We start from the raw sequence: 26,195 nt of genomic DNA on the forward strand, positions 1-26,195 counted from the left end.
TTTAATTGATTGGTTTGGTATCATGTCATATTTAATTGATTGGTTTGGTATCATGTCATATTTAATTGATTGGTTTGGTATCATGTCCTGTCATATTTAATAGATTGGTTTGGTATCATGTCCTGTCATATTTAATTGATTGGTTTGGTATCATGTCCTGTCATATTTAATAGATTGGTTTGGTATCATGTCCTGTCATATTTAATAGATTGGTTTGGTATCATGTCCTGTCATATTTAATAGATTGGTTTGGTATCATGTCCTGTCATATTTAATAGATTGGTTTGGTATCATGTCATATTTAATAGATTGGTTTGGTATCATGTCCTGTCATATTTAATTGATTGGTTTGGTATCATGTCCTGTCATATTTAATTGATTGGTTTGGTATCATGTCCTGTCATATTTAATAGATTGGTTTGGTATCATGTCATATTTAATAGATTGGTTTGGTATCATGTCCTGTCATATTTAATTGATTGGTTTGGTATCATGTCATATTTAATAGATTGGTTTGGTATCATGTCCTGTCATATTTAATAGATTGGTTTGGTATCATGTCATATTTAATAGATTGGTTTGGTATCATGTCCTGTCATATTTAATAGATTGGTTTGGTATCATGTCCTGTCATATTTAATTGATTGGTTTGGTATCATGTCCTGTCATATTTAATTGATTGGTTTGGTATCATGTCATGTCATATTTAATAGATTGGTTTGGTATCATGTCATATTTAATAGATTGGTTTGGTATCATGTCATATTTAATAGATTGGTTTGGTATCATGTCCTGTCATATTTAATTGATTGGTTTGGTATCATGTCCTGTCATATTTAATTGATTGGTTTGGTATCATGTCATGTCATATTTAATAGATTGGTTTGGTATCATGTCATGTCATATTTAATTGATTGGTTTGGTATCATGTCCTGTCATATTTAATTGATTGGTTTGGTATCATGTCCTGTCATATTTAATAGATTGGTTTGGTATCATGTCCTGTCATATTTAATTGATTGGTTTGGTATCATGTCATATTTAATTGATTGGTTTGGTATCATGTCATATTTAATTGATTGGTTTGGTATCATGTCCTGTCATATTTAATTGATTGGTTTGGTATCATGTCCTGTCATATTTAATAGATTGGTTTGGTATCATGTCCTGTCATATTTAATTGATTGGTTTGGTATCATGTCCTGTCATATTTAATAGATTGGTTTGGTATCATGTCATATTTAATAGATTGGTTTGGTATCATGTCATGTCATATTTAATAGATTGGTTTGGTATCATGTCCTGTCATATTTAATAGATTGGTTTGGTATCATGTCCTGTCATATTTAATAGATTGGTTTGGTATCATGTCATATTTAATAGATTGGTTTGGTATCATGTCATATTTAATTGATTGGTTTGGTATCATGTCCTGTCATATTTAATAGATTGGTTTGGTATCATGTCATATTTAATAGATTGGTTTGGTATCATGTCATGTCATATTTAATAGATTGGTTTGGTATCATGTCCTGTCATATTTAATAGATTGGTTTGGTATCATGTCCTGTCATATTTAATAGATTGGTTTGGTATCATGTCATATTTAATAGATTGGTTTGGTATCATGTCCTGTCATATTTAATAGATTGGTTTGGTATCATGTCATATTTAATAGATTGGTTTGGTATCATGTCATATTTAATAGATTGGTTTGGTATCATGTCCTGTCATATTTAATAGATTGGTTTGGTATCATGTCATATTTAATAGATTGGTTTGGTATCATGTCCTGTCATATTTAATAGATTGGTTTGGTATCATGTCCTGTCATATTTAATTGATTGGTTTGGTATCATGTCCTGTCATATTTAATAGATTGGTTTGGTATCATGTCCTGTCATATTTAATAGATTGGTTTGGTATCATGTCCTGTCATATTTAATAGATTGGTTTGGTATCATGTCCTGTCATATTTAATAGATTGGTTTGGTATCATGTCATATTTAATAGATTGGTTTGGTATCATGTCATATTTAATTGATTGGTTTGGTATCATGGCATATTTAATAGATTGGTTTGGTATCATGTCATATTTAATTGATTGGTTTGGTATCATGTCATATTTAATAGATTGGTTTGGTATCATGTCATATTTAATAGATTGGTTTGGTATCATGTCCTGTCATATTTAATTGATTGGTTTGGTATCATGTCCTGTCATATTTAATAGATTGGTTTGGTGTCATGTCCTGTCATATTTAATTGATTGGTTTGGTATCATGTCCTGTCATATTTAATAGATTGGTTTGGTATCATGTCCTGTCATATTTAATTGATTGGTTTGGTATCATGTCCTGTCATATTTAATAGAGTGGTTTGGTATCATGTCCTGTCATATTTAATAGATTGGTTTGGTATCATGTCCTGTCATATTTAATTGATTGGTTTGGTATCATGTCCTGTCATATTTAATTGATTGGTTCGGTATCATGTCCTGTCATATTTAATAGATTGGTTTGGTATCATGTCCTGTCATATTTAATAGATTGGTTTGGTATCATGTCCTGTCATATTTAATTGATTGGTTTGGTATCATGTCCTGTCATATTTAATTGATTGGTTTGGTATCATGTCCTGTCATATTTAATAGATTGATTTGGTATCATGTCCTGTCATATTTAATTGATTGGTTTGGTATCATGTCCTGTCATATTTAATAGATTGGTTTGGTATCATGTCATGTCATATTTAATTGATTGGTTTGGTATCATGTCATATTTAATAGATTGGTTTGGTATCATGTCCTGTCATATTTAATAGATTGGTTTGGTATCATGTCCTGTCATATTTAATAGATTGGTTTGGTATCATGTCATATTTAATAGATTGGTTTGGTATCATGTCCTGTCATATTTAATTGATTGGTTTGGTATCATGTCATATTTAATAGATTGGTTTGGTATCATGTCCTGTCATATTTAATAGATTGGTTTGGTATCATGTCATATTTAATTGATTGGTTTGGTATCATGTCCTGTCATATTTAATTGATTGGTTTGGTATCATGTCATATTTAATAGATTGGTTTGGTATCATGTCCTGTCATATTTAATAGATTGGTTTGGTATCATGTCATATTTAATAGATTGGTTTGGTATCATGTCCTGTCATATTTAATAGATTGGTTTGGTATCATGTCCTGTCATATTTAATAGATTGGTTTGGTATCATGTCATATTTAATAGATTGGTTTGGTATCATGTCATATTTAATAGATTGGTTTGGTATCATGTCCTGTCATATTAATAGATTGGTTTGGTATCATGTCATATTTAATTGATTGGTTTGGTATCATGTCATATTTAATAGATTGGTTTGGTATCATGTCCTGTCATATTTAATAGATTGGTTTGGTATCATGTCCTGTCATATTTAATTGATTGGTTTGGTATCATGTCCTGTCATATTTAATTGATTTGTTTGGTATCATGTCCTGTCATATTTAATAGATTGGTTTGGTATCATGTCCTGTCATATTTAATAGATTGGTTTGGTATCATGTCATATTTAATAGATTGGTTTGGTATCATGTCCTGTCATATTTAATAGATTGGTTTGGTATCATGTCCTGTCATATTTAATAGATTGGTTTGGTATCATGTCCTGTCATATTTAATTGATTGGTTTGGTATCATGTCCTGTCATATTTAATTGATTGGTTTGGTATCATGTCCTGTCATATTTAATAGATTGGTTTGGTATCATGTCCTGTCATATTTAATTGATTGGTTTGGTATCATGTCCTGTCATATTTAATTGATTGGTTTGGTATAATGTCATGTCATATTTAATAGATTGGTTTGGTATCATGTCCTGTCATATTTAATTGATTGGTTTGGTATCATGTCCTGTCATATTTAATAGATTGGTTTGGTATCATGTCATATTTAATAGATTGGTTTGGTATCATGTCATATTTAATAGATTGGTTTGGTATCATGTCCTGTCATATTTAATAGATTGGTTTGGTAACATGTCATATTTAATAGATTGGTTTGGTATCATGTCCTGTCATATTTAATTGATTGGTTTGGTATCATGTCCTGTCATATTTAATAGATTGGTTTGGTATCATGTCCTGTCATATTTAATAGATTGGTTTGGTATCATGTCCTGTCATATTTAATTGATTGGTTTGGTATCATGTCCTGTCATATTTAATAGATTGGTTTGGTATCATGTCCTGTCATATTTAATAGATTGGTTTGGTATCATGTCCTGTCATATTTAATTGATTGGTTTGGTATCATGTCCTGTCATATTTAATTGATTGGTTTGGTATCATGTCCTGTCATATTTAATAGATTGGTTTGGTATCATGTCCTGTCATATTTAATAGATTGGTTTGGTATCATGTCCTGTCATATTTAATTGATTGGTTTGGTATCATGTCATATTTAATTGATTGGTTTGGTATCATGTCCTGTCATATTTAATAGATTCGTTTGGTATCATGTCATATTTAATAGATTGGTTTGGTATCATGTCATATTTAATTGATTGGTTTGGTATCATGTCCTGTCATATTTAATAGATTGGTTTGGTATCATGTCATATTTAATAGATTGGTTTGGTATCATGTCATATTTAATTGATTGGTTTGGTATCATGTCCTGTCATATTTAATAGATTGGTTTGGTATCATGTCATATTTAATAGATTGGTTTGGTATCATGTCCTGTCATATTTAATAGATTGGTTTGGTATCATGTCATATTTAATAGATTGGTTTGGTATCATGTCATATTTAATTGATTGGTTTGGTATCATGTCCTGTCATATTTAATAGATTGGTTTGGTATCATGTCATATTTAATAGATTGGTTTGGTATCATGTCCTGTCATATTTAATAGATTGGTTTGGTATCATGTCATATTTAATTGATTGGTTTGGTATCATGTCATGTCATATTTAATTGATTGGTTTGGTATCATGTCATGTCATATTTAATAGATTGGTTTGGTATCATGTCATATTTAATAGATTGGTTTGGTATCATGTCCTGTCATATTTAATTGATTGGTTTGGTATCATGTCCTGTCATATTTAATTGATTGGTTTGGTATCATGTCGTGTCATATTTAATTGTTTGGTTTGGTATCATGTCCTATCATATTTAATTGATTGGTTTGGTATCATGTCCTGTCATATTTAATTGATTGGTTTGGTATCATGTCCTGTCATATTTAATTGATTGGTTTGGTATCATGTCCTGTCATATTTAATTGATTGGTTTTGTATCATGTCCTGTCATATTTAATAGATTGGTTTGGTATCATGTCCTGTCATATTTAATTGATTGGTTTGGTATCATGTCATATTTAATTGATTGGTTTGGTATCATGTCCTGTCATATTTAATAGATTGGTTTGGTATCATGTCCTGTCATATTTAATTGATTGGTTTGGTATCATGTCCTGTCATATTTAATAGGTGGTTTCTGGTGTATACCAAGAGCTGCCATCAAGAAGGCCGACAATACAGTCAGTCAGAGTCGTCAGGAATCAGAGGAATAAACAGGCATAAATATTGAATGAACCTGATTCTGTTGTCTGTCTGCAACCTTCTCAAAGCGTTTTCCAAGACCGCTTCTATCCAGAACATTGTAATGGTGAAAATATATCCATGTTATAAGTGTAGCTGCTACATTCCCTTCCAACAATAAAATGGCAGAGGAAACTTGTGTTCTTGACTGTTTATTTTGGGCCTTTTCCAAGTATACTGTTTGTACAGTAACAACAACAAACCTTTGTCAACACCTCGTTTTGTGTCTTTTCTCAGAAGACTACAGTCATGTCTTACCAGCCGACCTCAGAATGTTAGTCACAGTCACAAGTCTGTGGGTTGCATCCTAAATGGCTCTCTATTTCGTGCACTACTTTAGCCCATAGGGCTCATAGAGCTCTGATCAAAAGTAGTGCACTATATAGGGAATAGGGTGCCGTTTGGGAGTGATCCTGTGGTCAGTACTGATCATGTTCTCTACTGCCGTGGTTTCCTTTCCTGCCATCAGGTCCAAAGACCACAGTGAGTTACAAGTTTCTTTCACATCCACTCTGACAGACACGCATTCCAACCCCGTCCTGTAGGATTCAGGGTGGGTTGTTCCCTTCCCTCCGACAGCTGTTTTTCCATCTAGTGTAGTTGGAACAGGAAAACCTGAGGTATCTCCCACCTCTACACTAACACATGGGATCTGAATGAGTCCGTCCGTGTGTGTTGCTTCACAGCAGTCTGTTTGGGATCGTCTGGTCACTCAGTCTGGACATCAGTTCCTACCTGGTATGTACTGTGTTTTGTTTTTTAGTCTTCTTGTGGGACAGTAAAACAGCATGAAGGTACAGCTAGTTATGCCTCTGGATTTGCGCGTCGTGTTTGATCAGAAGCAGAGTTCATGTCAATGTGTCAGGCTGTCTCAGCCAGGATTTATTCCACATATGGTCCTCTGATGACGAGGCTTGTTCTGGGGGTTGTTTAAAGTATACGGGTAAGAGATTCATTTAGCTTTATGCAACATGTCTCTGTGGTTCATTCAGAGTGATATGTGAAGAGTTCATGTGGTTGTAGCTGTGTATTGTTGCTGCTGCTTCATTGAAACACCAGGTGTTAGTAGTTACAGAGGAGTCACCCTGAACTGAAAGACCCTGAACAGGCTTCCTGGAAACCTGATCCCTGGAAATCCTGATTCCACCGCCAGTCACACACAGGTCTTCAACCTCTCTCTCTCTCTCGCTCGCTCTGACGGATGGAGGACTGACACATCCACCATCAGTCACACACAGGTCTTCAAACTCTCTCTCTCTCTCTCACACTCTCTCTCTCTCTCTCTCTCTCTCTCTCTCGCTCGCCCTGACGGATGGAGGACTGACACATCCACCATCAGTCACACACAGGTCTTCAAACTCTCTCTCCTCTCTCTCTCGCTCTCTCGCTCTCTCGCGCTCGCCCGCCCGCCCGGAGGACTGACACATCTGCCATATGCCACCCTGGCCAGTTTATTAGGTATGCCACCCTGGCCAGTTCATTAGGTCTGCCACCCTGGCCAGTTTATTAAGTATGCCACCCTGGCCAGTTTATTAGGTCTGCCACCCTGGCCAGTTTATTAGGTATGCCACCCTGGCCAGTTTATTGGGTATGCCACCCTGGCCAGTTTATTAGGTCTGCCACCGTGGCCAGGTTATTAGGTATGCCACCCTGGCCAGTTTATGAGGTATGCCACCCTGGCCAGTTTATTAGGTATGCCACCATGGCCAGTTTATGAGGTATGCCACCCTGGCCAGTTTATTAGGTATGTCACCCTGGCCAGTTTATTAGGTATGCCACCCTGGCCAGTTTATTAGGTCTGCCACGCCATTCACGAAAATGGATCGCTCCTACAGACAGTGAGTCACGTGGCCGTGGCTTGCTATGTTTGTATTTATTATCAATCCCCACTGCCAAGGCAGCAGCTACTCTTCCTGGGGTTTATTATAGATCCCCATTAGTTCCTGCCAAGGCAGCAGCTACTCTTCCTGGGGTTTATTACGGATCCCCATTAGTTCCTGCCAAGGCAGCAGCTACTCTTCCTGGGGTTTATTATGGATCCCCATTAGTTCCTGTTGCCAAGGCAGCAGCAACTCTTCCTGGGGTTTATTATGGATCCCCATTAGTTCCTGCCAAGGCAGCAGCTACTCTTCCTGGGGTTTACTACGGATCCCCATTAGTTTCTGCCAAGGCAGCAGCTACTCTTCCCGGGGTTTACTACGGATCCCTATTAGTTTCTGCCAAGGCAGCAGCTACTCTTCCTGGGGTTTATTACGGATCCCCATTAGTTCCTGCCAAGGCAGCAGCTACTCTTCCTGGGGTTTACTACGGATCCCCATTAGTTTCTGCCAAGGCAGCAGCTACTCTTCCTGGGGTTTATTATGGATCCCCGTTAGTTCCTGCCAAGGCAGCAGCTACTCTTCCTGGGGTTTATTATGGATCCCCATTAGTTCCTGCCAAGGCAGCAGCTACTCTTCCTGGGGTTTATTATGGATCCCCATTAGTTCCTGTCAAGACAGCAACTACTCTTCCTGGGGTTTATTATGGATCTCCATTAGTTTCTGCCAAGGCAGCAGCTACTCTTCCCGGGGTTTACTACGGATCCCTATTAGTTTCTGCCAAGGCAGCAGCTACTCTTCCTGGGGTTTATTACGGATCCCCATTAGTTCCTGCCAAGGCAGCAGCTACTCTTCCTGGGGTTTACTACGGATCCCCATTAGTTCCTGCCAAGGCAGCAGCTACTCTTCCTGGGGTTTATTATGGATCCCCATTAGTTCCTGCCAAGGCAGCAGCTACTCTTTCCGGGGCTCCGGCAAAATTAAGGCAGTTGTACAATTTTAAAAACACAAATACATTTAAATACATTCATAACAGTTTTCACAACATACTAAGTGTGTGCTCTTACATAACCCTTGTGTGTGTATAGTGTGTATATTATCGTGTGTGTGTCTGTGCCTTTGTTTGTGTTGCTTCACAGTCCCTGCTGTTCCATAATGTGTATTTTTATCTGCTTTTTAAATCTGATTCTACTGCTGCATCAGTTACCTGATGTGGAATAGAGTTCCATGTAGTCATGGCTCTATGTAGTACTGTGGAATAGAGTTCCATGTAGTCATGGCTCTATGTAGTACTGTGGAATAGAGTTCCATGTAGTCATGGCTCTATGTAGTACTGTGGAATAGAGGTCCATGTAGTCATGGCTTTATGTAGTACTGTGGAATAGAGTTCCATGTAGTCATGGCTCTATGTAGTACTGTGGAATAGAGTTCCATGTAGTCATGGCTCTATGTAGTACTGTGGAATAGAGTTCCATGTAGTCATGGCTCTATGTAGTACTGTGGAATAGAGTTCCATGTAGTCATGGCTCTATGTAGTACTGTGGAATAGAGTTCCATGTAGTCATGGCTCTATGTAGTACTGTGGAATAGAGTTCCATGTAGTCATGGCTCTATGTAGTACTGTGGAATAGAGTTCCATGTAGTCATGGCTCTATGTAGTACTGTGGAATAGAGGTCCATGTAGTCATGGCTCTATGTAGTACTGTGGAATAGAGGTCCATGTAGTCATGGCTCTATGTAGTACTGTGGAATAGAGGTCCATGTAGTCATGGCTCTATGTAGTACTGTGGAATAGAGTTCCATGTAGTCATGGCTCTATGTAGTACTGTGGAATAGAGTTCCATGTAGTCATGGCTCTATGTAGTACTGTGGAATAGAGTTCCATGTAGTCATGGCTCTATGTGGTACTGTGGAATAGAGTTCCATGTAGTCATGGCTCTATGTAGTACTGTGGAATAGAGTTCCATGTAGTCATGGCTCTATGTAGTACTGTGGAATAGAGTTCCATGTAGTCATGGCTCTATGTAGTACTGTGGAATAGAGTTCCATGTAGTCATGGCTCTATGTAGTACTGTGGAATAGAGGTCCATGTAGTCATGGCTCTATGTAGTACTGTGGAATAGAGGTCCATGTAGTCATGGCTCTATGTAGTACTGTGGAATAGAGGTCCATGTAGTCATGGCTCTATGTAGTACTGTGGAATAGAGGTCCATGTAGTCATGGCTCTATGTAGTACTGTGGAATAGAGTTCCATGTAGTCATGGCTCTATGTAGTACTGTGGAATAGAGTTCCATGTAGTCATGGCTCTATGTAGTACTGTGGAATAGAGTTCCATGTAGTCATGGCTTTATGTAGTACTGTGCACCTCCCATAGTCTGTTCTGGACTTGGGGACTGTGAAGAGACCTCTGGTGGCATGTCTTGTGGGGTAGTCAATGGTGTCTGAGCTATGTGCCAGTAGTTGTTAGTGTTGTTAAGAAGGTAGAAACTAGCGCCTGTAGGACCTACCTTGTTGATAGTGTTGTTAAGAAGGTAGAAACTAGGGCCTGTAGGACCTGCCTTGTTGATATTGCTGTTAAGAAGGTAGAAACTGGGGCCTGTAGGACCTGCCTTGTTGATATTGTTGTTAAGAAGGTAGAAACTAGGGCCTGTAGGACCTGCCTTGTTGATAGTGTTGTTAAGAAGGTAGAAACTAGGGCCTGTAGGACCTACCTTGTTGATAGTGCTGTTCAGAAGGTAGAAACTAGGGCCTGTAGGACCTGCCTTGTTGATAGTGTTGTTAAGAAGGTAGAAACTAAGCACCTGTAGGACCTACCTTGTTGATAGTGCTGTTAAGAAGGTAGAAACTAGGGCCTGTAGGACCTGCCTTGTTGATAGTGCTGTACAGAAGGTAGAAACTAGCGCCTGTAGGACGTACCTTGTTGATAGTGCTGTTAAGAAGGTAGAAACTAGGGCCTGTAGGACCTGCCTTGTTGATATTGTTGTTAAGAAGGTAGAAACAGTGTAATGGTAAAGTGTTGATACCTAATCACAGTGTAGTGGTAAAGTTCAACAGGGGGTCATTTATGGTCAGTCAGGGGTAGGGAGTTGACCTATAGTATCACCCAGTAGTTTTCTGCCTCAATGATCCAAACATCTACTATTCACAGTAAACAGTAGTTTTCTCCCTCAATGATCCAAACATCTACTTCCTTGTTGTGTAGTGTTCTTGCTAATTGCACTTCTTTTACTTGAAGTTGACCAAAGTAACCGTCTCTCTGGCTGACCTCTGACCTGAGTTCTGTCCTCAGCTTTCCCTCTGCAGAGTGTCTGGTCCAATCCTCTTCCCTCTCCCGCCTGGCTGTCAGTGGCAGCTCCCCAACCCGCTCTCTGAATCCACCCCCACACCTGATCTACTCACACACTCACATACAGACACACAGTTCCTCTCTCCCCTTACCGTGGCCTCTATTTCCTACATCTCTCAGAGAAAATGACAATTCTCGTGGTATTTCTTTATGCACTGACTTTACTGAACTCTGGAGAAAACGAACATTGCCTCTGGTTGAGTACATCTGACAATGTGCTCTCCCGTACATCTGACTATGTGCTCTCCCGTACATCTGACAATGTGCTCTCCCGACCATCTGACAATGTGCTCTCCCGTACATCTGACAATGTGCTCTCCCCTCCGTCTGACGATGTGCTCTCCTGTCCATCTGACAATGTGCTCTCCCCTCCATCTGACAATGTGCTCTCCTGTCCATCTGACAATGTGCTCTCCCCTCCATCTGACGATGTGCTCTCCCGACCATCTGACAATGTGCTCTCCCGTCCATCTGACAATGTGCTCTCCCCTCCATCTGACAATGTGCTCTCCTGTCCATTAGACAATGTGCTCTCCCCTCCATCTGACGATGTGCTCTCCCGTACATCTGACAATGTGCTCTCCCCTCCATCTGACAATGTGCTCTCCCGTCCATCTGACAATGTGCTCTCCTGTCCATCTGACAATGTGCTCTCCTGTCCATTAGACAATGTGCTCTCCCCTCCATCTGACAATGTGCTCTCCCGTCCATCTGACAATGTGCTCTCCCGTCCATCTGACAATGTGCTCTCCCGTACATCTGACAATGTGCTCTCCCGTACATCTGACAATGTGCTCTCCCGTCCATCTGACAATGTGCTCTCCTGTCCATCTGACAATGTGCTCTCCCGTACATCTGACAATGTGCTCTCCCCTCCATCTGGCAATGTGCTCTCCCCTCCATCTGACAATGTGCTCTCCCGTCCATTAGACATTTTGTCTGCTGGAACTCGCTCTTTTTCACTCGTCCAAGTGCCGATGCATTTGTGGCCTGATATGAACTTGTCACTACCAAAGTCTAATTGTTTTAAATGACTGTTTTGTATTGTCTGGAAACTCACTTGTAGAATTCTCTTGCAGTAGGTCTCTTAAAAAAGAGAAGCCGTTCAAGGTTATTAAACAGAGGTGCCTAGTTTTTGCCGGGGCGGCAGGGTAGCCTAGTGGTTAGAGCGTTGGACTAGTAACCGGAAGCTTGCAAGTTCAAACCCCCGAGCTGACAAGGTACAAATCTGTCATTCTGCCCCTGAACAGGCAGTTAACCCACTGTTCCTAGGCCGTCATTGAAAATAAGAATTTGTTCTTAACTAACTTGTTAAATAAAGGTAAAAAAAATAAAAATCTGTTGTTGATATCAGGTAATGTGCAACCTAACCCTGGCCCTAATATGTCTCCAAACCCCCTGCAACCTAACCCTGGCCCTGATATGTCTCCAAACCCCCTGCAACCTAACCTTGATATGTCTCCATACCCCCTGCAACCTAACCCTGATATGTCTCCAACCCCCCTGCAACCTAACCCTGATATGTCTCCAAACCCCCTGCAACCTAACCCTGATATGTCTCCATACCCCCTGCAACCTAACCCTGATATGTCTCCATACCCCCTGCAACCTAACCCTGATATGTCTCCAAACCCCCTGCAACCTAACCCTGGCCCTGATATGTCTCCATATCCCCTGCAACCTAACCCTGGCCCTGATATGTCTCCAAACCCCCTGCAACCTAACCCTGATATGTCTCCATACCCCCTGCAACCTAACCCTGATATGTCTCCATACCCCCTGCAACCTAACCCTGATATGTCTCCATACCCCCTGCAACCTAACCCTGATATGTCTCCAAACCCCCTGCAACCTAACCCTGATATGTCTCCAAACCCTCTGCAACCTAACCCTGGCCCTGATATGTCTCCAAACCCCCTGCAACCTAACCCTGATATGTCTCCATACCCCCTGCAACCTAACCCTGATATGTCTCCAAACCCCCTGCAACCTAACCCTGATATGTCTCCATACCCCTTGCAACCTAACCCTGGCCCTGATATGTCTCCAAACCCCCTGCAACCTAACCCTGATATGTCTCCAAACCCCCTGCAACCTAACCCTGATATGTCTCCATACCCCCTGCAACCTAACCCTAATATGTCTCCAAACCCCCTGCAACCTAACCCTGATATGTCTCCATACCCCCTGCAACCTAACCCTGATATGTCTCCATACCATCTGCAACCTAACCCTGATATGTCTCCATACCCCCTGCAACCTAACCCTGATATGTCTCCATACCCCCTGCAACCTAACCCTGATATGTCTCCAAACCCCCTGCAACCTAACCCTGGCCCTGATATGTCTCCATATCCCCTGCAACCTAACCCTGGCCCTGATATGTCTCCATATCCCCTGCAACCTAACCCTGGCCCTGATATGTCTCCATATCCCCTGCAACCTAACCCTGGCCCTGATATGTCTCCATATCCCCTGCAACCTAACCCTGATATGTCTCCAAACCCCCTTTGATTTTAAATCAAGATCTAGTTTTGGTTTCATTTAAATATATGTAGCCTGTAGTCCAAAATTGAGGGGGTTAGGATTTGGGCTAAGTAAACTAATGCTGATGTAATTGTGTTTTCTAAAACTTGGCTCAGCAAGTCTGTTCTTGATATGGGTATTTGTTTAAATGGTTACAATATGTATGGCACTGATCGAGTTAAGGTGGGGGCGTGGCTATATATGTCAAGACTAGATTCCCTGTCAGTCTGAAACTATTTGGAAACAGTTGGAATTTCTTGCTTTGAATCTTGAGGTTTCAAAGGGTCTCTAACTGTGATTGGCTGTTATAGACCGTTCTGTATCTGTGATTGGCTGTTATAGACCCCGCCTCTGCTCTCTGTCAGGAACACCGAGCCCAGGTGTGTCCCATTTCCCTGACGACCCTCACGGCTCCACCCACCGATATCCTATTAAGGAAAACAAGAGCAAGGAGAAATATTTTGGCAGACAGTGGAAGGGTCGTCACTTCTCAGTATCTGTGATTGGCTGTTATAGACCCCCTCTGCTCTCTGTATCTGTGATTGGCTGTTATAGATCCCCCTTTGCTCTCTGTATCTGTGATTGGCTGTTATAGATCCCCCTTTGCTCTCTGTATCTGTGATTGGCTGTTATAGACCCCCCTCTGCTCTCTATATCTGTGATTGGCTGTTATAGACCCCCCTCTGCTCTCTGTATCTGTGATTGGCTGTTATAGACCCCCCTCTGCTCTCTGTATCTGTGATTGGCTGTTATAGACCCCCCTCTGCTCTCGGTGATGCATTTTCTTCTCTGATGCACCTTATGTCTAAACTTCTTTACAGGGAAATGATCTTGATTGGTCAACATCTGAACTGGTGTTGGTTAAAGCCGGTGTCAGATGATTTAAACATGTTTTGTAATTCTATGAATCTTACCCAGTTGATTAACTCACCCACTCGCCTAAATCTTAAATGCCCAGATAAATCTACCCTGATTGATATCATATTGACAAATGTTCCACATAAGTATTCTGTTGTTGGTGTTTTCTGTAATGATTTAAGTGACCATTGTGCTGTTGTTGCTGTTAGAAACACGAAGGTTCCTAAAGACAAACACATGTTTTATTTGTAAGAGAAATGTGAAGTATTTTAATGAGCAGGATTTCCTTCATGATGTGTTTGATTTTGACTGGAGCAGATTGAGTTTATCCCTGATGTGGAAACTGGAGCAGATTGAGTTTATCCCTGATGTGAAAACTGGAGCAGATTGAGTTTATCCCTGATGTGAAAACTGGAGCAGATTGAGTTTATCCCTGATGTGGAAACTGGAGCAGATTGAGTTGATCCCTGATGTGGAAACTGGAGCAGATTGAGTTGATCCCTGATGTGAAAACTGGAGCAGATTGAGTTTATCCCTGATGTGAAAACTGGAGCAGATTGAGTTTATCCCTGATGTGAAAACTGGAGCAGATTGAGTTTATCCCTGATGTGAAAACTGGAGCAGATTGAGTTTATCCCTGATGTGAAAACTGGAGCAGATTGAGTTTATCCCTGATGTGAAAACTGGAGCAGATTGAGTTTATCCCTGATGTGGAAACTGGAGCAGATTGAGTTTATCCCTGATGTGAAAACTGGAGCAGATTGAGTTTATCCCTGATGTGAAAACTGGAGCAGATTGAGTTTATCCCTGATGTGAAAACTGGAGCAGATTGAGTTTATCCCTGATGTGAAAACTGGAGCAGATTGAGTTTATCCCTGATGTGGAAACTGGAGCAGATAGAGTTTATCCCTGATGTGGAAACTGGAGCAGATTGAGTTTATCCCTGATGTGAAAACTGGAGCAGATTGAGTTTATCCCTGATGTGGAAACTGGAGCAGATTGAGTTTATCCCTGATGTGGAAACTGGAGCAGATTGAGTTTATCCCTGATGTGGAAACTGGAGCAGATTGAGTTTATCCCTGATGTGGAAACTGGAGCAGATTGAGTTTATCCCTGATGTGGAAACTGGAGCAGATTGAGTTTATCCCTGATGTGGAAACTGGAGCAGATTGAGTTTATCCCTGATGTGGAAACTGGAGCAGATTGAGTTTATCCCTGATGTGGAAACTGGAGCAGATTGAGTTTATCCCTGATGTGGAAACTGGAGCAGATTGAGTTTATCCCTGATGTGGAAACTGGAGCAGATTGAGTTTATCCCTGATGTGGAAACTGGAGCAGATTGAGTTTATCCCTGATGTGGAAACTGGAGCAGATTGAGTTTATCCCTGATGTGGAAACTGGAGCAGATTGAGTTTATCCCTGATGTGGAAACTGGAGCAGATTGAGTTTATCCCTGATGTGGAAACTGGAGCAGATTGAGTTTATCCCTGATGTGGAAACTGGAGCAGATTGAGTTGATCCCTGATGTGGAAACTGGAGCAGATTGAGTTTATCCCTGATGTGAAAACTGGAGCAGATTGAGTTTATCCCTGATGTGGAAACTGGAGCAGATTGAGTTTATCCCTGATGTGGAAACTGCCTGGAAATTCTTTCATGATGGTTTTCACCAAATAGTAAACAAACATGCCCCATTCCACAGGTTCAGAGTTAAAGGGAGGGATAACCCATGACCCTAGAATGTTTTGGAAGGCTATTATGTCTATGTCTGGTAACAATAATGTAAATGAAGGTCTCTGTTGCTGTATATGACAAAACTGAAATACTGAATTGTTTCAATGAGCACTTTGATCAGCATTTGTCCTACCACTTTTAAAGGGCGGAGAGCCAACTCTATTGAGTAATTATAGGCCAATCTCAAAGCTGTCACCACTAGCAAAAATACTTGAAACCCTTGTTAGTGAACAGCTCAAATAGTTTTTTTATACTGACTCTATTTGATCAATGTACCAATCGGGCTTCAGGAAGAAGCATAGCACAATTACAGCAGGCATGAAGGTTTTAAATGATATCACTGAAGCCCTTGACAAAAAACAGCACTGTGTCTCTCTTTTTACTGATCTCTCTAAGGCTTTTGATACAGTTGATCATGCCTGCCTATACTGAGGCAGAGATTGTCGAGTATAGGTCTTTCGGAGCGTGCAGTTGCATGGTTTGCCAACTATCTGTCTGATAGGACTCAGTGCACTCTGTTGGATGGGCTCATGTCTGTTAAATTGTCTGTCTGTAGTAGTGTGCCCCAGGGCTGTGTACTCGGTCCCATCATATTCACTATTTATATAAATCATTCAGACAAAAATCTGCAAAAAGAGCAACTTCACTTTTATGCTGATGATACTGTTATTTATTGTTGTGCCTCGTCTCTCACAAAAGCTTTCCAGAACCTGCAAACTGCTTTTTATCCTGTTCAACATACCTTTCAATTAAAGCTTATCCTCAATACTGACAAAACTAAACTACAGGTGTTTTCTAAAGCAAGAAATAGACCTCTGAACCTTTCACCTATTACCACCTGTCAGGGCAAGGAGATTGAGACTAACCTCATATGATGATGGCCTCTCTTTTAAATTGCATATTCAAGAACTTAAAAAAAAATTAAACTGAAGTTGAGATTTTATTTTAGGAAGCCAACTAAACTTTGGTTAAAAGTGTAACGATGCGACACTACACTTCGAGGGGTCACTCAGACTACCTCGCCTCTCACATTGAGAGTCATGCTGAAACTACACTTCAAGGACGTATCGCTTGTTCACCCTGTGTATGTTACCAGCCTCGAAACTGTAACCCTGCTACTTGGCGCAGACTTGATGGATCGGTTACTCCCATTGATGGATTGGAAAACCAACCAGGTATGGTCACAGGCCACCGTGCCTTCTCCACTGACCACACTGTCTTCCCCTAACGCTAGCTGCAATGCAGTCATTCACAAGGGGTATCTGTCGAAAGAACCCCCTAGGAAAAAGACGTTTAGAAACCTCTTGGGGCAGAATCCGATCCAAGGAGATATTACGATATCTCGACACATTCCATCAGCCAACCTGATTGACCATTCTTTTCATGATTTCGAGCCAGCTGTCTCTGTGAATAAGCAACGTCCCTCCTCCTTGTAGTCCTGTAATACGGTAGTTGAGATCAAATCAAATGTATTTATATAGCCCTTCGTACATCAGCTGATATCTCAAAGTGCTGTACAGAAACCCAGCCTAAAACCCCAAACAGCAAGCAATGCAGGTGTAGAAGCACGGTGGCTAGGAAAAACTCCCTAGAAAGGCCAAAACCTAGGAAGAAACCTAGAGAGGAACCAGGCTATGTGGGGTGGCCAGTCCTCTTCTGGCTGTGCCGGGTGGAGATTATAACAGAACATGGCCAAGATGTTCAAATGTTCATAAATGACCAGCATGGTCGAATAATAATAAGGCAGAACAGTTGAAACTGGAGCAGCAGCACAGTCAGGTGGACTGGGGACAGCAAGGAGTCATCATGTCAGGTAGTCCTGGGGCATGGTCCTAGGGCTCAGGTCAGTTGAAACTGGAACAGCAGCATGGCCAGGTGGACTGGGGACAGCAAGGAGTCATCATGTCAGGTAGTCCTGGGGCATGGTCCTAGGGCTCAGGTCCTCCCGAGAGAGAGAAAGAAAGAGAGAAGGAGAGAATTAGCGAACGCACACTTAGATTCACACAGGACACCGTATAGGACAGGAGAAGTACTCCAGATATAACAAACTGACCCCAGCCCCCCGACACATAAACTACTGCAGCATAAATACTGGAGGCTGAGACAGGAGGGGTCAGGAGACACTGTGGCCCCATCCGAGGACACCCCCGGACAGGGCCAAACAGGAAGGATATAACCCCACCCACTTTGCCAAAGCACAGCCCCCACACCACTAGAGGGATATCTTCAACCACCAACTTACCATCCTGAGACAAGGCTGAGTATAGCCCACAAAGATCTCCGCCACGGCACAACCCAAGGGGGGGGGCGCCAACCCAGACAGGATGACCACAACAGTGAATCAACCCACTCAGGTGCGTCACCCCCTCCAGGGACGGCATGAGAGAGCCCCAGCAAGCCAGTGACTCAGCCCCTGTAATAGGGTTAGAGGCAGAGAATCCCAGTGGAAAGAGGGGAACCGGCCAGGCAGAGACAGCAAGGGCGGTTCGTTGCTCCAGAGCCTTTCCGTTCACCTTCCCACTCCTGGGCCAGACTACACTCAATCATATGACCCACTGAAGAGATGAGTCTTCAGTAAAGACTTAAAGGTTGAGACCGAGTTTGCGTCTCTGACATGGGTAGGCAGACCGTTCCATAAAAATGGAGCTCTATAGGAGAAAGCCCTGCCTCCAGCTGTTTGCTTAGAAATTCTAGGGACAATTAGGAGGCCTGCGTCTTGTGACCGTAGCGTACGTGTAGGTATGTACGGCAGGACCAAATCAGAGAGATAGGTAGGAGCAAGCCCATGTAATGCTTTGTAGGTTAGCAGTAAAACCTTGAAATCAGCCCTTGCTTTGACAGGAAGCCAGTGTAGAGAGGCTAGCACTGGAGTAATATGATCAAATTTTTTGGTTCTAGTCAGGATTCTAGCAGCCGTATTTAGCACTAACTGAAGTTTATTTAGTGCTTTATCCGGGTAGCCGGAAAATAGAGCATTGCAGTAGTCTAACCTAGAAGTGACAAAAGCATGGTCACATCATGAGATGAACTCCTCTTGCCCTTCGGACACTTCCGCAAGCACTGCGGCAGTCTCAGCAAGAAAAACATTGATGCGGAGTATAAGCAGAGTATACTCTGCTTCCGATGATACACCTTCCGCGTTGTTGGGGACTGTCACCCCATACTAATGGCGTCAGTCCAGCAACTGACCCGATGACTCCCACTGGTGAAACACTTTGCGATATCACAGACCGATATCCTCGTCTCAGTTCGCAGGTACTGAAGAGGTTGCCACACGCGAACGCGGTGGTGACTGACATGCCTTTACAGCCACTGAGGGTGTTGAAGCACAAACACCAGGAGATTTGGTTGGAAGGTTACAGCCATTCTCATAACGCGGCCGCTGACAACTCGTACATAGGGTCCGACCTTTTTGTTTGTGCCTCAGACACCAACACCACCGGCTGGTGGAGGGGTCCGGAGACACAAAGGGGGGGAATAGTAGCCCAGACTCATGATGAGCCTCATCGAGGCCGGTGTGGGGGTCAAGACTAAGGACAACACCGTACGAGGCCGCCAGAGCATAAATCAAATCTAGTTGTAAACTCCCCTTTAAGAACAGTGAGGAGCAGACAGGCCCCTAGACGGGGATTATCTTAGAACACATCTAAGATAGTACTGAGGTGTACCACACTGGTCGTAAAGGAAGTGCAGTGGACTTGTCCACCTCCAAAACAAATGGCAACAATAATCATTCCTTGCCATGTGTAGGTTCAACTACAATACAACTAGTAAAATGCTCCAATCATGTGTTCCGATAGTATAATATTTCAGAATAAATCGGTAGGATAACTGGTCCCTTTGAGCACCAGTACCAATACCACCGACAGTCAGTCTAGCTACAATCAGAAAGAAGGTTAGAGACCTAACCAATCAAATTACCCTTGACAACAGCGACATAGGAGTCACTCAGAGTGCAACATGTGGAAGGGAATCTCCAGTGCACTCTTCCAATGGTTAACACACATGTCACTAATGAATAGAATCCTCCATTCAGGAGGAAAATGATTAGAATCATTAACCACGATCACACCACGTACGACTGGTCCAATACTTAGAGTACTTCCGTCGTGAGGTTAGCTCCTCCGTGGATAACATAGCTATGAAGTATACTTCTTCATACCTCCCGCCACTACAATAGTGGAAGACAGTGACTGCTAGTAAAACCACTACAGACTCTCTCGACACCAATTCTGACTGACCTCCAGACATTGACCTGAAAATTACCTGACTACGTCAGACTCATTCTGAACAAGTTGTAATCTGCCAGGATACTTGGTTTTCTTCCCTTGACATGTGTGCTTGTGTACGCATAAACACACATGCACAACGGAACATCCCATTAGGATTTATGCTAGGACCACTTAAGGGTCCAAGCAAAACACCAGCCTTAGTAAATAAAGTTGAACATTTACTTCTAGGCCTTTGACTCTACAGCACTCACCAGTTGTCTTCCCAGAAGTCCATAGGTCATCCCTGTAGACTGCCCAGAACTAGTGCCTTACAGCTGTAGACTTATCCTATAGTTATCAACTTAGGATAGTGCCTAAGCAACACACCAAGTAGGAAAACCCCAGATATGGCATTAGAGACAATGCCATGATAGTCATTTTGCCAGAACATTGGACGTACAGTATATAGAATACAGTCCAGTGAGATGATTTTTGTGTGAGAACTATATTTTGTATATCTTTTGTTTATGCTTTCATTCCTTTTCGGTTCAGTTCCTTTGACACTTAGGAAGTGATAGAGCCATAAACAATGTCCCCATACAACAATCACGTAGTGCCACAACGCCGCTCATTGAGGAATGAATGTAATTATATATATTTCATGAGTGTGCGTGCGTTGTTACGGGTCCGGAACGGCGACCCCAAATCCAGACATCCACGGCCCATCCTTGTGGCGGCATGCCCCGCTGTCAGGGAGCCTACCAAGGTACATCACTAGAAGGGACCACAACGGCGATCACCAACCGGACATCAACTGCCATCCTTGTGGTGGGCTGCTCCGCTTTCAGAGAAGCCTACCAAGTTCAACCACCAGAGGGGACTGCAATGATGATCTACAAACAGGATGTCACGTGTTCATGATTTTATGTTGATTTGTAACTTGCAGGACAAACAAGATCCAAACCACCAGGGTGGGTATATCATGACGTTGGCCTCTTTGGGTATAGCAAGCCCCATCCCCCTCTCCCTGCTGCCCCCTTTCCTCCTTCAACTAGGTTGCTGTGGTCAGAGAGACGTTGTAAATTCCTGAGGATCTCCTCATGGACACACAGTATAGAGAAAGTACATTTTCATAGAGGACAAAGGAAATCCTTCCACCTCACAGAACTTGAGATACGAACAAATTTCATGTTCCGGAGAAAGTATAAAAGATCGGTGAAGAATCCAGCTATGAACTGGTCCGTTTGTCACAACTTGGGGAAGCTCATGAGAGACAGTGTGGCCACATTACCATAATGCTGTTTATATAATTGCCTCAGATGAGGTTTACATCTAATTGTTGTATAAGATGAATGAGTGAGTATAACACTTTTTGTATAATTGTGTAACATGATTTTGGACTGTTTAATGAAGAAAAATACAATTCCCTTTTGATTTGAACTAAATCAGAGGACCGCCCCTGAAGCCCAGTTAGGGTCATGCCTCCTGGGACAGCCCTTTTTCGGCCCTTCCGAATAAAACCCCCACTCTGGTTTTCGATCAGCAGACCGAGCTTACCTCAATTACGAGATGGCTAAAGGTTGCAGACCATGTTTTTCTCCATTAGGGGAGACAAATGTTGGAGACCATTGCTGAATCTTTTAACCATACCACGTGGTTAAACTCTTAGACTATCGATACAGACAGAATGAGAACAAGTCTTTGATATGAATTACTAGTCTGCAACTAGGAATTCGGTATCATTGAACGAGAAGAACGACAACCGCCGAAACATCCATTCTATAACGAAATGAATGAATGTCACTCTGAACAATCACTATAACCACGACAGCGAGAAAGAGAGGGAGAGAGACGGACAATTCTACAAAATAAATTAACTTTTCACCAGCGATTAAGACGACACATTGAGCGTAAATATATATATTGATCGCAATTGTTCCCGAATGAGTGAGCGTTCATGTGCAAAGGATTAGCATTTCAATTGTTATAATTATCACTCTGTAGTGACTTCTTAGTCGTCCCCCACTTCCCCTTTTGTCTAACAAGCTGCCATGCCGGTTTAGCCCACTAGGGCACATTCTCCTATCATTTCATCCACATTTACCTTGTTTGTTATTTTGTTTGTGCATTTCTGTGAATTACTTAGTTAGTAATAAATAAATGATTTAAGACAATTGATGTATGGATGACTCATAGTGAAGACTGGGTTCGTGCAGATAACCAACAATTTACAACGTTTGGAATGAGACCAACGTGAGGTAAAGTAAATAATTCATTCATTCGAAGACTAATTGATCAGATAAAAAATCTGAAACGTTATTTTAGGAAATTATAACTTTGTAATCTGAATATTTTTCCTTGGTGTCCCGACTTCCTAGTAATTACAGTTACATGATTAATCAGTCTAATCGCGTAATAACTAATTACAGAGAATCTTTGAAAACAACTATAAGTCTTCAGTTAATGATAGTAAAGACTCGACGGAACCTAACGGCCCATGGGAAGCATCCTAAATGACACTACGTTAGATACGTTCACAAGTTAATGAGCAACACACTGTATCCAAACCAGTAGTCCATGTTGTCTGTCCCAAATGGAGCCCTATTCCCTAAGTAGTGCACTATTTCTGACCAGGGCCAATCGTGAAGTACTGCACTTTATAGGGTGCCATTTGGGACGTAGACAAGACCTGCTGCTTGGTTTGGATGCAGTGTGTTTGTCATTACCTTGTGTTGTGTGTTTGTCTCATGTAATGAAAGACTGGCTGTGGCTCAGATCAGCTAGCAGACAGACAACTATCAGCAGAGCTGTTTAGTCTTCAATCAGAGACCCATCAAGCTGCTACGCTGTTGCCAGGTGTATCAACAAGGTAATGTGGCCTGATATTACTCTGTCTACCAATAAGAGGCTAATATTACTATGTCTACCAATAAGAGCCTGATATTACTGTCTACCAATAAGAGGATGATATTACTCTGTCTACTAATAAGAGCCGGATATTACTGTCTACCAATAAGAGCCTGATATTACTCTGTCTACCAATAAGAGGCTGATATTACCCTGTCTACTAATAAGAGCCTGATATTACGCTGTCTACCAATAAGAGGATGATATTACTCTGTCTACCAATAAGGGCCTGATATTACGCTGTCTACCAATAAGAGCCTGATATTACGCTGTCTACCAATAAGAGGATGATATTACTCTGTCTACCAATAAGAGGATGATATTGCTATCTCTACCAATAAGAGCTCTGTTTCTCTCTCTCTGTCTGTCTGTCTCTCTCTCTCTCTCTCTCTCTCTCTCTCTCTCTCTCTCTCTCTCTCTCTCTCTGTCTTTCTCTCTCTGTCTGTCTCTCCCTGTCTCTCTCTCCTCTCTCTCTGTCTTTCTGTCTCTGTCTGTCTGTTTCTCTCTCCTCTCTCTCTCTCTCTCTCTCTCTCTCTCTCTCTCTCTCTCTCTCTCTTTCTGTCTCTCTCTGTCTTTCTGTCTCTCTCTGTCTCTCTCTCTCCCCTCTCTCTCCCCTCTCTCTCTCTCTGTCTTTCTCTCTCTGTCTGTCTCTCCCTGTCTCTCTCTCCTCTCTCTCTGTCTTTCTGTCTCTCTCTGTCTGTCTATGTTTCTCTCTCCTCTCTCTCTCTTTCTGTCTCTCTCTGTCTTTCTGTCTCTCTCTGTCTCTCTCTCTCCCCTCTCTCTCCCCTCTCTCTCTCTCTGTGTATTTCTCTCTCTGTCTCTCTCTGTCTCTCTCTCTCTGTCTCTCTCTCTCTCTGTCTGTCTCTGTCTCAATTTCTAGCACACTGTTTTCTTCTAGTTGAGATGTACAAAAGACCTTTCCTCTATACTGACTCTGCTTTCTCTCTCAATTTCAATTCAATTCAGTAGACTTTATTGACATTGTCAAAGTATACATATAACAACAATGGTGGGACCAACAGCAATAACAATAGTAGTAGTGGAGATGTGATTACCATTAACAACAACAATAGTAATGAGAACAACAATACATTAAAGCAATGGTAGTAGACCAGTGTCAACATGACTGAGAAGACACATGACCTGGTAGTAGACCAGTGTCAACATGACTGAGAAGACACATGACCTGGTAGTAGACCAGTGTCAACATGACTGAGAAGACACATGACCTGGTAGTAGACCAGTGTCAACATGACTGAGAAGACACATGATCTGGTAGTAGACCAGTCTCAACCTGACTGAGAAGACACATGACATGGTAGTAGACCAGTGTCAACATGACTGAGAAGACACATGACCTGGTAGTAGACCAGTGTCAACATGACTGAGAAGACACATGACCTGGTAGTAGACCAGTGTCAACATGACTGAGAAGACACATGATCTGGTAGTAGACCAGTGTCAACATGACTGAGAAGACACATGACCTGGTAGTAGACCAGTGTCAACATGACTGAGAAGACACATGATCTGGTAGTAGACCAGTGTCAACATGACTGAGAAGACACATGATCTGGTAGTAGACCAGTGTCAACATGACTGAGAAGACACATGACATGGTAGTAGACCAGTGTCAACATGACTGAGAAGACACATGATCTGGTAGTAGACCAGTGTCAACATGACTGAGAAGACACATGATCTGGTAGTAGACCAGTGTCAACATGACTGAGAAGACACATGATCTGGTAGTAGACCAGTGTCAACATGACTGAGAAGACACATGATCTGGTAGTAGACCAGTGTCAACATGACTGAGAAGACACATGATCTGGTAGTAGACCAGTGTCAACATGACTGAGAAGACACATGACCTGGTAGTAGACCAGTGTCAACATGACTGAGAAGACACATGATCTGGTAGTAGACCAGTGTCAACATGACTGAGAAGACACATGATCTGGTAGTAGACCCGTGTCAACATGACTGAGAAGACACATGATCTGGTAGTAGACCAGTGTCAACATGACTGAGAAGACACATGACCTGGTAGTAGACCAGTGTCAACATGACTGAGAAGACACATGACATGGTAGTAGACCAGTGTCAACATGACTGAGAAGACACATGACCTGGTAGTAGACCAGTGTCAACATGACTGAGAAGACACATGACATGGTAGTAGACCAGTGTCAACATGACTGAGAAGACACATGATCTGGTAGTAGACCAGTGTCAACATGACTGAGAAGACACATGATCTGGTAGTAGACCAGTGTCAACATGACTGAGAAGACACATGACCTGGTAGTAGACCAGTGTCAACATGACTGAGAAGACACATGATCTGGTAGTAGACCAGTGTCAACATGACTGAGAAGACACATGATCTGGTAGTAGACCAGTGTCAACATGACTGAGAAGACACATGACATGGTAGTAGACCAGTGTCAACATGACTGAGAAGACACATGATCTGGTAGTAGACCAGTGTCAACATGACTGAGAAGACACATGATCTGGTAGTAGACCAGTGTCAACATGACTGAGAAGACACATGACCTGGTAGTAGACCAGTGTCAACATGACTGAGAAGACACATGATCTGGTAGTAGACCAGTGTCAACATGACTGAGAAGACACATGATCTGGTAGTAGACCAGTGTCAACATGACTGAGAAGACACATGATCTGGTAGTAGACCAGTGTCAACATGACTGAGAAGACACATGACCTGGTAGTAGACCAGTGTCAACATGACTGAGAAGACACATGACATGGTAGTAGACCAGTGTCAACATGACTGAGAAGACACATGACCTGGTAGTAGACCAGTGTCAACATGACTGAGAAGACACATGACATGGTAGTAGACCAGTGTCAACATGACTGAGAAGACACATGATCTGGTAGTAGACCAGTGTCAACATGACTGAGAAGACACATGATCTGGTAGTAGACCAGTGTCAACATGACTGAGAAGACACATGACCTGGTAGTAGACCAGTGTCAACATGACTGAGAAGACACATGATCTGGTAGTAGACCAGTGTCAACATGACTGAGAAGACACATGATCTGGTAGTAGACCAGTGTCAACATGACTGAGAAGACACATGACATGGTAGTAGACCAGTGTCAACATGACTGAGAAGACACATGATCTGGTAGTAGACCAGTGTCAACATGA

The 26,195-nt window shown here is 42.0% G+C and overlaps 1 protein-coding gene across 5 annotated transcripts in view; it reads left to right on the forward strand.

The window, feature by feature from the left end:
* Positions 1-26,195, forward strand: part of LOC109883464 (AP-3 complex subunit sigma-2) — a 117,888-nt gene that overhangs the window by 22,431 nt on the left and 69,262 nt on the right. Inside the window, exon 1 of one of the 5 annotated variants that reach the window (XM_031812531.1) lies at positions 6,120-6,346. The exons of 1 other annotated variant lie outside the window; for it this stretch is intronic. The gene's annotated coding sequence lies outside the window, so the exon portion shown is untranslated. Of the gene's footprint in view, positions 1-6,119; positions 6,347-22,840; positions 22,968-26,195 lie in introns of those variants that run through there. 3 more of the 5 variants (XM_031812528.1, XM_031812530.1, XM_031812529.1) reach the window with 3 other exon arrangements.

The sequence above is a fragment of the Oncorhynchus kisutch genome, unplaced genomic scaffold, assembly GCF_002021735.2.
Source record: "Oncorhynchus kisutch isolate 150728-3 unplaced genomic scaffold, Okis_V2 Okis03b-Okis08b_hom, whole genome shotgun sequence".
In the NCBI taxonomy this organism is placed as follows: domain Eukaryota; kingdom Metazoa; phylum Chordata; class Actinopteri; order Salmoniformes; family Salmonidae; genus Oncorhynchus; species Oncorhynchus kisutch.